This window comes from Lissotriton helveticus, chromosome 3_1 (genome assembly GCF_964261635.1).
Source record: "Lissotriton helveticus chromosome 3_1, aLisHel1.1, whole genome shotgun sequence".
Lineage (NCBI taxonomy): Eukaryota > Metazoa > Chordata > Amphibia > Caudata > Salamandridae > Lissotriton > Lissotriton helveticus.
In genome coordinates, this window is record NC_136061.1 from 1,800,321,746 (window position 1) to 1,800,335,931 (window position 14,186).

Below are 14,186 nucleotides of genomic sequence, written 5' to 3' on the forward strand. Positions count from 1 at the left end.
GTGTCCTAATGATCCAGCGTGTTACCAGCAACAGGTAGTCTAACATCACATACTCACCTGGGACCATAAATTCATTCACAACACACTGGCAATAACCACTGGGGTCATGTCTTGTTATTCTCTGGATTAGTTACCTCTAGTCGCTAACTAATCTTTCACTGATCAAAGAGCTCTTTCCTCTGGTCAATGGACCATTAGTAGAACTAGTTGATGGTGAAATGACATAAGATTTCAAATATACTTACTCATTGGGAATGATCACAGAGATGTATTTTAAAGGTTATCTCAGATTCATTCATGTGAACCACTTAGACAGTATAGTACAAACTCTGTTTCTCACAGGAAGGAAGATTTAAATAATTAATTAAAATGCATTAATTTATACTTTGCAATGACGCTGCATGAAAGGGAGAGGATAGAGAGAAATGTACATAAGCGCATACACAGATATATTGATAGTTACCTAGAATGGCGTGAAAACTAACGCTTACGTAGCACCCCTCTCTGACACTCTTGTCCTTCTCGAGATTCTTCCGCGATCTTCTTCTAAATTAATTTGCTTAAGATAATTGGTTCAGCAATTTGATTCCTCTTCAGCATCACTCGTGACTCCGGCAGCATCCAGGTCTCAATACTCTGTGCTTTTCAATGCTAACTAACTAACTAATTCTACCTCAATTATACCTTTCTGCATGTTGGTACCATCCATTAATGTTTCAAACTTATGACAATACTAATTCTGATTGGACAGGCAAAGGGAGGTGATCATCACACCATGCTTACATATTACTCTTTTCAGTTAGCCCTTTGTTAATAAACCCATCCCCTTAATTCTTTATTCAAACTTTATTTCCCACACAAATTCACAATGTAATCGCCACAAATTATAAAAGTCTGTAGGTTTCCATCCATTTCAGTGGACTATCACTTCGGTTCTCAGGAAAGTAACCATCAACAACCTTGGATGATATTCAAGTTGACATCGCGTCTTCCAGCTTGGTTGCCCCACACATGTGCGGTAGAACAAGAGGGAACAGACTGTGGCTGACGGTTCTAGGCCCATAATAAGCACTATTGAAAGAGTCAAAAAGACAAATGTTAAAATAAAAAATAAATGGTTTCACTGTTTACCACCTATCTCTACTCTAATCAAATTAACTTATTATTACTCTACCCGCATTAGCATTAGTGAAATAGCTGAGTTTCGTTTTCTAGCAAGCAGGTGGCAAGCATGTGAGTTTCAAGTGGCCATTTTGTTAACTACTGCGCAAGTACAGAAAGTTCCCTTCAAGCAAAGGGTACGTCATACTACGTAGATGCAGAAGACGCATGCGCACTAAAGATTTTCGGTTAGCGGCTATTTTAGAATTACACTCGTGTTACTAAAAGACATAGGCAAGCATCGTCTTTTCTCATTAATGTTGTGTAGTGCATAATATTTCCGCCATACAGGTTTAATACGGTGTTAGATGTTACATGAGAAGATTGCATTCAAGCAAGTCTCTTTTTCCACAAGTCCTTGCTCCATCAATCCCCTCTCTGATGGCATTTAAAATCCATCACAAATTACCCATCCCTCATCAGATGCCAACTTTAGCACCTGATGACGATCAACTACTGTTGAGAATTGACAGTTTCTATGTGAATTTAGTACGACTCCCACTGAAGGTATCAATGCACTGAATATTTTCTGAAAAACTAGCTCTCTTTCTACGTGTTAGTTCATTTGCATTTTCTTTGCTTCCAGTGATTCTTTTTACGTGATAAAACTTTGGAAAAATTATTCCGAAATAACAACTCCCATACCACCTGGCAGGCAGCTTATAATAAGCTTTATTCCCACGCATGTAGTAAACTCCAGGAAATACATGATCAGTTCCTGCTCTTAGTCCCCAGCCTCCGAAAATAAGGAAGTTATGTTCACATTCACAGGAACCAATAAATGTCTTATTATAATCTGCCTTTAATCTTTGGAGGCATATTTTCCCTGTCTTCACAAAATCTAGGGCCATTGAAGCATTTTCTTTGCCAGCTGTATAAATTCCTTCTTTCTCTGCCCATGATGGAATATGGGTGCATATTAGCAACGCCCAGCGATAATTATCGCTGGCTGTGCTTACCGATAATTTTATTATCGCAGGTTATCTCTGGAATGTATTGCCCTAGTAGCGAGTTATTAACAACGCGTTTCACCAGAGCGAAAAAAATTCCAGAGATAGCGAGGTTATCGCCGTTTTGCAGGGAACATCGCTGGTTTTCCAGAGATGTTCCCTGCAAAACGGTGATAACCTTGCTGATACAACCCACAGGGTCATTTCAGCATAATCCACCCCAATGTTAGGGATAGGTAGGTCTGCATTTTAGCAGATGCTCGTTTTTGGAGAAAATAGCAGTTTTCTCCAAAAACTAACATGTGCTAAAATGCTGTTGCAGCCTTGTACATGTTGCAATGTGAACATCAGCGATATTTGCAAGGTTGTCCATCTGGGGTACGCCCAGTGACGCCCACTTTGCATCTCATTAAAGATGCAAAGGTTGGCGTTAGGAAAAAGGGTGCTAACATGCGATTATGCATGTTCGCACACTCTTGTAAATAGGGTGATAGTTTTTTAGCCAAAGAAGCAGAGATAACGCCCTTGTAAAAATGCCCCATGACGTTTCTGTTCGTCAGCTTTTCTTTAGAAATCTTGCCTCCTTTCCTCAACTAAATTCAAAAACACTTTCTCTTGTTCACGTATTAAACATGTTAGATTGTCTTTATGTGACTTTTCTATATCTAATGATTTCATTGTTAGGAAAAATTCACCCATAAACTGTGCATCTAAACTACTATGTACTGGATTCATATTCTTTCGAATAGGAATTTCTATAAACACTACATCTATATTAGAATAATATTATTGTAATTTTCCTGTTCTATAAAATAAACTTGACAAAATGCCACATGAAATACCATATGTTAAAGGTAAATGGTGATACATCACTCTCAGCTACTGAAGTAGGTAATTTCATACAAATTTAACAATCACTGATCTCCATTGTGTCTACATACTGAAATATTAACTTTGTAAATACATTGAATGAAGTATCATTGTAAGTTACTGTGTGATGTAAATCTGTCTCATCTGATGCTTCTAATTCTCATACTCTTCAAGGATCACATAGGCCAATTCAGGTCCTTTGAAATTATTGTTTAATACCTTGTAACTTCATTTACTTGTTCTGGATCTTCATTTATTGTTTTTAAACAATATTTTAACCTCTGGACCCCACCTGGCCAAATGTCACCTTTTGTGACTCTTTTAACTTGCACTGCACTTTCACCTTCTTGGTCTCTTTCAAGAGCCTTTTTATTTTTGTTACATTGAGGCACAACTTGATTTTCTTCTTCATCTGAATTCCTCTCTACCTTTCCTTGTTCATGACTTGTCTGTGTGGCTTTTTCTGCCTTAACTCATTCTTCTGTTTCTACCTTTTCCTGTTCGGGTACTCTTTCAGAAAGCCCTTTTCCTTCTTCTTCCCAACCTGTTCTTCTTTTCCTAACTGGTCCTATTCAGGTCTTACAACAATTTTGTCTTCTGTTGCCTGAACATGTTCTTCTATATCTATATGTCCCTGCTCAGGTCTTTCAATTGGTCTGTTTGCCTGAGATTGTTCTTCTACACCCGTCTGGTCCTGCTCAGAATCTCCATGTTCTTTGTTCAATTCTTGCGGAGCATGTTCTGATATACCTGTCTGATCCTCACTATTCTTCTGTTTTTCTAATTTTGCTCTACTCAGTGTTTTGATGAAGGCCTCAGGTATGTCAACTATTGGTATCCAGTCCTCCTGACTTGTGCTCGGTTGTTTGTTGTCAAACTCTCTAGAGTCCCTTGCTCCAGAATCTTTGACTGAACAACCTTCAGCAACTTCAACTGTTCGTATCAGTTGTGGTCTTTCCTCATCAGGGGCGGGCACCCCTTTTGCATGACTGGCATGTACCCAGTTTGGCAGGCCTGCACACTTCACTGCTGTGGTAGTGACCAATATAACTTGCCGTGGCTCATCCCATCTTGGTGCTAGGCACGACTCTCTGTGCGATTCTTTACTACCGCCCAATCTCCAGGACTCAAATCATGTGCTTGATCCGACCAACTAGTCGCTGTGTCTTCTCCAACCTGGTGAGAGATAGAACGCACTACGTCAGCCAATCCTTTGAAATAATCCAATACCAGATCATCAGTTATATTCAGCAATCTATGTCCTGGGATAAATGCGTGTCTCATTGCTCTTTCCATGATAATCTCATGGGGACTCAGTCCTGTGATTCTGTCAGGAATACTTCTGAGTCCCATCAGGACAAGAGACAACGCATCTGGCCAACTCATTGTAGTGGATGCAGACACCTTTGCCATGCTTGACTTTATTGTGCCATTCATTTGTTCTACCACTCCAAAAGCCTATGGGCGGTATTCACAGTGCAGTTTCTGTTCGATCTTGAATGCTTCACAGATTATTTGAATTATCTCATTGTTAAAGTGAGTTCCTCTATCTGATTCCAAACTTATTGGAAAACCAAATTGTGGAACGAGTTCCCTCAATAATAATCTGGCAACAGTGATACTGTAATTTCTTCTTGGGGGTATGCTTCCACTGACCGTGAAAACAAACAAACAATCACAAGGACGTACCTCAGTCCCTTGCATGGTGGCAGTGCTATGAAATCTAGCTGTTTCCTCAAAAATGGTCCTTCTGTTTTCCCAATTCTTCCCCAATTGATCACTGTGTTTCTTCCTGGGCTTATTTGTTGACAGATTCTGGCAAAGACTTTCTGCGACTGCCCTAAATCTTGGATTGTACCAATCATGTCTGAATAGTCAGATCATAGCATCCCTGCGAGGCAATGTGTATCTCCATGGTACATTCTCGCCATTTGTGAGAGCAAATAATTTGGCATAACTGGTCTGCCATCATGGTACACCCACACACCATCTGTTTCCCTTTGTTCACAACCCTGCTTTATCCAAATTTCCTTTTCACTTTCTTTCACTTCCTCCTGCAACTATCTCACCTCTTCCCAAGTTTCAAAAACTGAATATGACATAAGTTGGCAGCTGACTCCACATGTTTTCAGTTTTCTGTTTATTGACATATTATTTCTAGCACAATACTGAGCAACTTGGTCAGCGTAACGGTTACCAGCTGTCACTTTGTCATTTCCTGACTGGTGAGCAGCACACTTGACCACTGCTAGTTCTTTTGGCAGTTGTATTGCTTCTAATAGTTCTTTCACAAATTTTCAGCTTCTAATGGGGGATCCTGAAGAAGTCATGTATCCCCTTTGTGACCACAATTGGCCAAAATCGTGCACAATCCTGTAATCATATTGGCTATCAGTAAATATGGTCACTCTCCAATTTTTCCCAATTTTGCATGCTTTAATTAAAGCTATCAATTCAGCTACTTGTGCAGATTTTACACCAGGTAAACAGGAAGCTTCAACAACCCCAGTCAATTTGTATACCATATAGAGCAAACTCAGTCCGCCTTCCTCAAGTCTTAAATAAGAGCCATCAATAAATAACTCATGTTCTGGCTCTTTCAATGGTTCTTCCTGCATATCGGGACGTGGCTTGGTGCACATCTCGGTAATATCTAAACAGTCATGTTGTACCTCATCTTTCACATCTTCACATTTGTGGCCTGGTAATATTATAACTGGATTTACCATAGTACACCTGATTAAAGTGACATTTTTTCATCCCCGAATTATTATTTTGTACTTAGTCTTCTGAATAGGGTAAGATGCTGAGTTTGATTTCTTGTTAATAGGATCTCGACTGAATGTGGAACATATACCTTTACTGGATGTCCCATCACAATTAACTCACTTTGTTCTATGCTCATACAAGTAGCAGCAACTGCTTTTAAGGAGCCAGGTAATGCTGAAGCCACAGGATCCAGAGTAGCTGAAAAATGGGCTACTGGACTTCGGCTTAATCCATGTCTCTGGGTTAAGACTAAGAGGGCACAACCTTCTCTCTCACAACAATTATTATTTATTGTCAGGCATTCCTAGGACTGTTGCCTCATATTAATAGCTTTATAATCTCACAAAGGCTTCTACACTTTCATCATCCCAAATTATTGGGTCTTTTACTCTTTTTCATGTCATTTGAATTAGGGGCTTTGCTAAAAGGGAAAATCCTACAATCCATTGTCTGCAGTATCCTACCACCCCAAGAAACATTCTGATCTCTCTCTGAGTTTGAGGTAATTGCATTTATCTTATTATTCAGATTCTTTCTGTGGTCACTTTCCTCACTCCTCTTTCTATTTGGTGTCCCAAATATTTTACTCCTGTTTTGCAAAGTTGACATTTTTCTGGAGATACTGTGTGTCCTCCTTCAGCCAAATGATTTATTAGTGCAATTGAATCAGTGAAAAATCATCTCTACACTTTGATGCCACAAGTAGGTCATCAATATATTGCACTAAGACTTATTTTCGGGGCATAACTTACTTTTCTAGACACTTTTTCAAAGTCTGATTAAAAATAAATGGACTCTCCGTATACCCTTGAGGAACTCGATTCCATGCCAAAACACAATCCTCAAATTTGAAAGAAAAAAAATACTGGCTGTCAGGGTGTAAAGAAATTGAGAAAAAGGCTTGACACAAATCAATTACGGTAAACCATCTAGCATTCCAGGGTATGTGATATAAAATCACTGCTGGGTTTGGTACTATAGGACAACATGGTACTACCATTTTATTGATTTTCCTTAAACCTTGCACTAGCCTGTACTTCCCACTAGGCTTTTTGAGACCTATTATAGGTGAGTTACAAGGACTGCTCATTATTTCCTTTAGAATGCCTCGTTTAATCATCCGATCAATTTTGGAAGCTACTCCTGCTTTAACTTCTGGACTCATTTTGTATTGTTGGGTGCTCGGATAAACTGCACCTTCTTTCACAGTCACTTTTACTGGGTCTATATTTGCCATTAGATCTATTTCTTTTCCAGTAAAATCTCATACTTCTGGAATTACAGTCATTTTTATCGCTTCTGGTAAGTCATTCTCTATCATTAATGAATAGATTTAGTCTATTTCGGTACCTTGCTTAGCTAACATTATATTATTAAACGGATCTTCATCAGGGGTTTGGAAAGCAACACCATCCGGTGTGCAATAAATTATGCAATTCATTTTACAAAAAAGGTCTCTGCCTAATAAATTCACTGGACTTTATTCACATACTACACATTTTTGCATATCTTTGAAAGTTTCTATTTGTACCTCCATAGGCTTTGTAATTGGGGTTCAGATCTGCTAATTGGTAACTCCAACTACTTGGATAGAGTCTCCCGAGAGGGGTAGGTTTGGGATGTCTGTTGTTCTCACAGTAGAACGGGGAGCACCAGTATCCAATAGAAAAGTGATGTCATTACCTTCCACCTTCCCATCAACAAATGGACCTGACTGATCTACGGGTAAGGATGTGTCAAGTATGCATTCCTCCTCCTCCCCCTCAGGCTCCGTCATTGCATCAAAATATTTTCTTCACTATTTTTCTGAAAAAAATATTGTGAAACCACAGAATTTGTCTTACCAGTTCCTGTAAATCTGGTGTAAGCACTGTACTGTGCCTGATTCACAAAATTTGGCATAGGGGCAGGTGGCAACTGACACTTCTGATTAACTACCTGCTGCGGTTGATTCACAAATCCTTCATTCTGCGTCTGTGGATTTAAATTTTGATTTGGGCCATCATTATTCTGAAAATTTTTACACTCATTTTTCCAATGTCCAAGCTTTCCGCATCCATGACAAGGAAACTTTTTCTTTGCATCGTCTCTGTTCATTCGTCCTTTCTATTTACCACCACTTGCCACATTATCATTCTGATTCTATTCTTTTGTCTGTCCATCTGTTTGACCATCCAATTTTAATCCCTGTTGTTCTGCTAACTTCACTTGTTCCCACATCATCTTTTCTTTTAGTTTCTTATGCCTATCCTCAATATCGTCTCCACAAAATTTAGCATACTTTAATATCTCATCTATGGTATTACTTTACCAACAAATGTTATGTTGTTGGATCATTTGACTAATCTCCGGTTTTAATCCATAAACAAATTGAAATACAAATTGTCCCATATCCTTATCTACAATGTTTTCAAAACCACTATAGTGCTTGAATAACTGCATTAATCGTTCATAATAGGCATGAATAGATTAATTTGGCTCTTTTGTAGTTCGATCTATTTTTACCCAATCTGTCTCTTTTGGAGGTATTTTCCCTTCAAAAATGTAATTACTTTGTGATATTTCATCATCACGTCATCTGAGGGTGCTCCTGTTTTTTAATCTCTTGGATATTCTTCACTAGGCCTATCTACTGTGATTTTACATTCTGTCCATACGTCTGCGAGCACCACTATATCAAACAGACCATTAACTCTTTCAACAAAACCTTCCGAAACTTTCACAAACCTTTCAATTTGTTTATACCATTCAACTGGCTTTTCTCTCAATTTTGGGAACTCGTTTGTGAAAGACAAAATATCTTGTCGACTCCATGGAACATGCACATATCCACCACCAGGTACCTCTCTCTTGGGACACAATCTTTCTACTTTCCCTGTTTCTTTCATAACGTATGCAGCAGATTCTTTGTTAGCCTGTGCTTCTTCCTTTTTCTTTTGCCACCTTACTCTCCACTTATCAAGGCCTCCCTATTTCTGCAAAATACTCAGTAATTCTTTCACTTGCAACTTTCTTCCGGACACATTCATATTTTCCAAATCCTTGTCAGTAAAATCCACTCGGTAAGGCTTCTGTAATACCGTTGACCTCCCTATATCTATTCCCATCTCAGAGGATAGTTCTGTCAATTTCTCATGAAACAGTCTCGTATTTATAGTTATATTTCTGCACACAAACAACAATTCTTCTTCATCATAGGTGTTCAATCTATCTATTCCCATGGTTCCAGCAATCATTTCTTCCCATTCTAACTTTAATTTTTAAATGTCTAATATTTTAGGTGGTGAACTCTGTTTTCCAAACCCTTGTGCCCATCTTTCTAAATCTTCTGGCATTTCTGATGCGGCACTCCTGACCCCGAGGATGTTACTGTCCTCCCTTGTTTTGAACTGCTAGGTACAGTTCTCTTTGTGGTTTCATTTACATTGTCTCTTATCGGTAGATCCATTAATGAAATTACTGACTCACATTCACTGGCTTGGTGACCAGTTATTATGATTTCTTTTCTGGGAATATTTAAAGGCATTACTGCAGCTGGTGGCTTTAGACGATTTACTTTATCTCATATAAAGGAACAACAGGACCTATAGTTACAGGTATGGTCAACGCTTCAGGATTTACATTTAGTCAGCTTATTTTCTGTATTAATTTTTCTCTATTTTTATTTATTGCTTCTTTTTCTTTGTCATATTAACTGTCTGCTCATGCATATCCTGTGGAATCAATGGTGGGCCTAAGACTGGTGCACTCTGGTTAACTCTGCTTGGTCCTTTTTGACTCGGTGGAGGGTTTTTATTCATTCTTTGTGTTACTCCATCCAATTCTCTAACTATACACATGTATGATAACCTCTCTCCATTATCATAAATGAAGCAGGCATTTTAAGTGGCAGAATAGGAATTCCCTGTCTAGCTAAAACAGGTTTATCTTTCTTGAAGAAATTCTTAATTTTCTTTATAAATTACACTTTTCTCCTTTCTCCATACATTTTAGACACTCGATGAATAAAATAATAATTAGCAAAACCTCAAATTTTCCTGTCAGGGTGACTCGCACAAAAAGGCAAATGAGAATCGAGCATACAAATTTTCACTACCAGCAAGATTAATGGGACCCCCTCAAAACTAAATTAGGCCAGGGAAAAGGAGGGGAATGAAAAAACACAATAAGAAGAACAATTTTCCCTCAATGGCCACAATATTTTAACACAAATATATACTTATTCTATTTTTTGCTCAGCAACCAATTCGATATGGGTGACAAATACACAGCAGTCTTATTTACTTTCTTTCTTTAAAAAAGTATAAAGTTTTATTCATTTTTTCCAATGTATTGTTTCTTTTAGTGATGATCCTTTTTCATATTAATACAAGAAGAAGAATTTCGTTTTTTTTAAAAAGAGTTTTTTGTTTTTTGATTTATCACCAATTTCATAGTAGATGTGTACAAATTTTCACTAACCAATCAAAATGTTGTTCTTATTCAGGCTTCTAATCAGCCTTCAGGTCACGTTTGGAATCTGTCCAATGCTAACATGGCCTTTTGAATGATGTCAATTCTGATCCTTACTACTGACCCCTCCTTTACAATCTGTGTTGGTCACACACACCCACTGTTCCCCGGAACCCAGCGCGGTTCACTGTGACGTGAGTGCAACTCCGGCAACTGACCCTCCCTTTAAAAGGTAATGCGTAAACTTCTTTTACTTACTTTTCTTTCAAATAAAATCCATTAACAACGACATATAAACATTTGATACTCTGTCTGTTCCACTAAATCAAAGGATAGTTTACTTCTCTTCACTGCAGGTAATACCTTCCGCTCACTCTCCTTTGAGTAAGACCTTTCGTTTACTTTTCATACACTGCGAGTAAAACTTTTCGTTTACCCTTCAATCAAGTTCGGAAGAACCTGCTACTCCTTCGGTTACCCTTTCTAGGTGATATAAGACCAAAGTTTCACCATTGAACTCTCTGCTATCAATCACTCTCACTTTTATAAGAAATAGTCCCTAATTTAACACTGCCAGCCCTACCTAGCTTCTCAGTGTTATTCCAACAGACAAGTAACCTCTCTGCAGTGTGGTTTCTGTCGCCACACACTATTCACTTTTTCCTTGGACAATTCTGTACAACATAAAACAAGACATAACACAAACAGTTAATCAATATTCAATACTTATCACCAAACTAGTCAATAATAACCATAGCTCTGCTACCAGAAAACTGATCCAGCGGGTTACTAGCAACAGGTAGTCTAACACCACATACTCACCTGGGCCCATAAATTCATTCACAACACACTGGCAATAACCACAGGGGTCATGTTTTGTTATTCTCTAGATTAGTTATCTCCAGTACCTAACTAATCGTTCACTGATCAAAGAGTTATTTTCTCTGGTCAATGGACCATTGGTTGAACTAGTTGATGTGAAATGACATAAGATTTCAAATATACTTGCACATTGGAAATGATCACAGAGTGGGATTGTATTTTAAATTTTATCTCAGATTAATTCATGTGAACCACTTACACTGTACATAACAAACTCAGTTTCTCACAGGAAGGAAAATTCAAATAATCAATTACAATGCATTCATTTATACTTTGCAATCACACTGCATGAAAGGGAGAGGATAGAGAGAAAAGCACATAAGTGCATACACAACCACAATGGAGCACTGGCCAGATACAGGAGGCACAAAAGGCCCGCTGAACAAAAGTGCATTGATCCTGGTTGCAACAGCAAGATGCGGGATGTAGCCTAGTGATGGGTCAGTGTCAATCACGCAGTCAAGGTGATAGGTTCATTCTCTCCACGCAGTGATAGTGATAAGCCTATTCCGATAAAGAAGCACAGTGTCCAAGATGCGTTGGTTCTGAAGCCCATGTGCCAGGTTTCACCATGCAGTCAAAGGGATGCACCGAAAGTCTCTCACTGCAGCTGCGGTGATGCGTTGGTTCCATTGGATAGGTTCTGATGGCAATGCGCTGGTTCCAAGTACGATGCACTGGTTCTGTTCCTGCAACATCGTTGATGCATTGATTCTTCTTATGCAGCTGAGGATGTGTCAGTTTCACTAGAGCAAGTACCTGCATCTACTTCTAATGGACCAGGCACAGGAGCTTGGGTAAGACTTTGATATTCCTGAGTCTTTAAAGAGGACTCAAGCCAGCATGCCTTTGAAGATCACTCTGGGTTGAAACAAGCTAATCCATTTCGTCATCAGCAGGGCAGAGGGTAGAAGGTAGAAGGGCAGCACAGCAGAAGAACAGTTATTGCAAAGCAGCAGTCCAGCGGTAGCAGTCCTTGAAGGTTCCTCCTGGCAGGGTTCTTTACAGGTCCAGTAGTGTCTGCTTTGGTGAGGTCAGAGACCCAGTATTTATACTCTGTGTGCCTTTTAGGTGAAGATAACTTCAAAGAGGGACTTTGAAGTACACAGCGGTCCTTCCTCCCGCTGCCACCGCCATCGCTGTTGCTGTGAAGTGAGGGGCCGGTAGGAAAACATTGGCTGGCTGGTTGGCAGGTTGGCAGGCTGTCAGGCTGTCAGGCTGTTAGACAGTAGGCGAGCAGCTACAACAACAGCTACAGCTACAGATTACAAAGCCTATCTCTCCATCAAGTAAAAGCAAGGGAAAACCACTAGTGAACCCAGCGCAACCACTTTCCAATTTGAAAATGTATTTTAATTCAATTTTGAATACTACTACTTCAAAAGGGAGGAGGAAACTGCCACAGACTTACATTGGGCAGAGTTGGGTTGAGCCGGGTTGAGTCGGGTTGTGTTAGGTAGAGCCGGCTGAGTAGTTCCCCTGCCCCCCTGCTTCCTAGCTCCGCTCCTCTCTGGCCCCCTTCTCTTCAACTACACTGGGACTATCACAATCCTATTAATCCCATAAATCTTATCATTAATACAGATTCTACGACTGGAAAACAATATAGTTTTCCTTATTTTTTACTTGAAACATATAAATAGGCTTGGTAAAGCACAGTATGATGTCCGGCCATGGGCAAGGAGGTCAGACGGCTAAAGGAATCACAAAAAAGCACAAGAAAACCACCAAGACGCTAGATGGCACCAGGGAAGAACCACCATCCACAACCAGGCCAGCAGTACAACGTGACTGCCCCTTAATTGAAATAATAACCTATATAAACATTTCAAGCGAACAAACGAGTGAGCAACTATCAAAACCGGAAACAACACAAAAACTGAAAAACTGCCACGCCTTGACACAAAATGACACTTTTTAACAAATGCGGGGGACACTCTTGTTTCAAATGCCAGAGAAGTGCCAGGCCTTCAATTACCTATTCAGTCATTCCAATTTACTGGCTCGCAGAGAAGCATTACAACAAGGAAAGTCCTAGTATGTTAGTTAGCAGATTACTGCAGGAAACATCGACCCCACAATGTCACAAGACTCGGATGGCTCAGGACACTAAAACCTCTGGCAAGAAAGCTGCAATTGACACTGAACTAATCCAAGTATATAGGACCAATGAAGCACAAGACATTTCTGTAGATGGTCTAGGAGAAAGACAAACAGACATACATAAAATACTTAGGGCCAGAAGGTCATTGCAAAGCAAAAATATATAAGGCAACTGTGTCACAACTGATGTACCAACAATCTGCGAACAGAGGAGCCCAGAGGAAAAAAGCAGCCTAGGAATATAAAATATAGATACATGAGGGGAAGGGAGGAATGGAGAGAAAAATAACTTTTTCTGGCATCTCCAGTTTCACCACCGAATGATCAAGTGACAGATTACAAACTATCTTTGGAACCGGTAGCAAAGCAAGAAAAAGAAGATAGGCCACCAATTCACTCCTCAGAAGACACAAAAGTCTCTTCATACCGGGGAAGGAAGAGTGGGAGAACCTTATGGCCACCTATTCTCAAGAAAAGTGTAGGAGCGGGCTTCCCGCAAACACTTCAGATATGACAACTGAAGGCAATCAGGAATAACGGGCAGCATGGGCGACTATTGAAGAGCAAAAGGCTACAATAAACTTAGGAAGTCAAGAGGGATCTCCAAAACATACAAATTATGGAAGTGCCTGGACAAGTTTGTTAAAAACAGTGCAACTCCTGGTAGAGGCCCTTCAATATCAATCCAACAAGATGGACATCCAACTAAAGCTTCTAGACACTTTGACGGTCTTTGTGGTTGCCATCGACTGAAAATTAGGTACATTAAACATGCTCCTACAAAACAAGTATGATCAATCACAAGGAGTCACTTTGAATTGCGGATGTGGTCCAATTATTGATAAATTGACCTCCCTCCCAGTAATGCTGAGCGATCTATGCACACAACTCAAAAAGACCGCGCAGTGCCCAAACAAGCAGCCTTTTGAGGGCCACCTGAAAAAGAAACATATGATCTGACAAACACAGATTCAACTAAAATTCATAAAAAGGGGTACT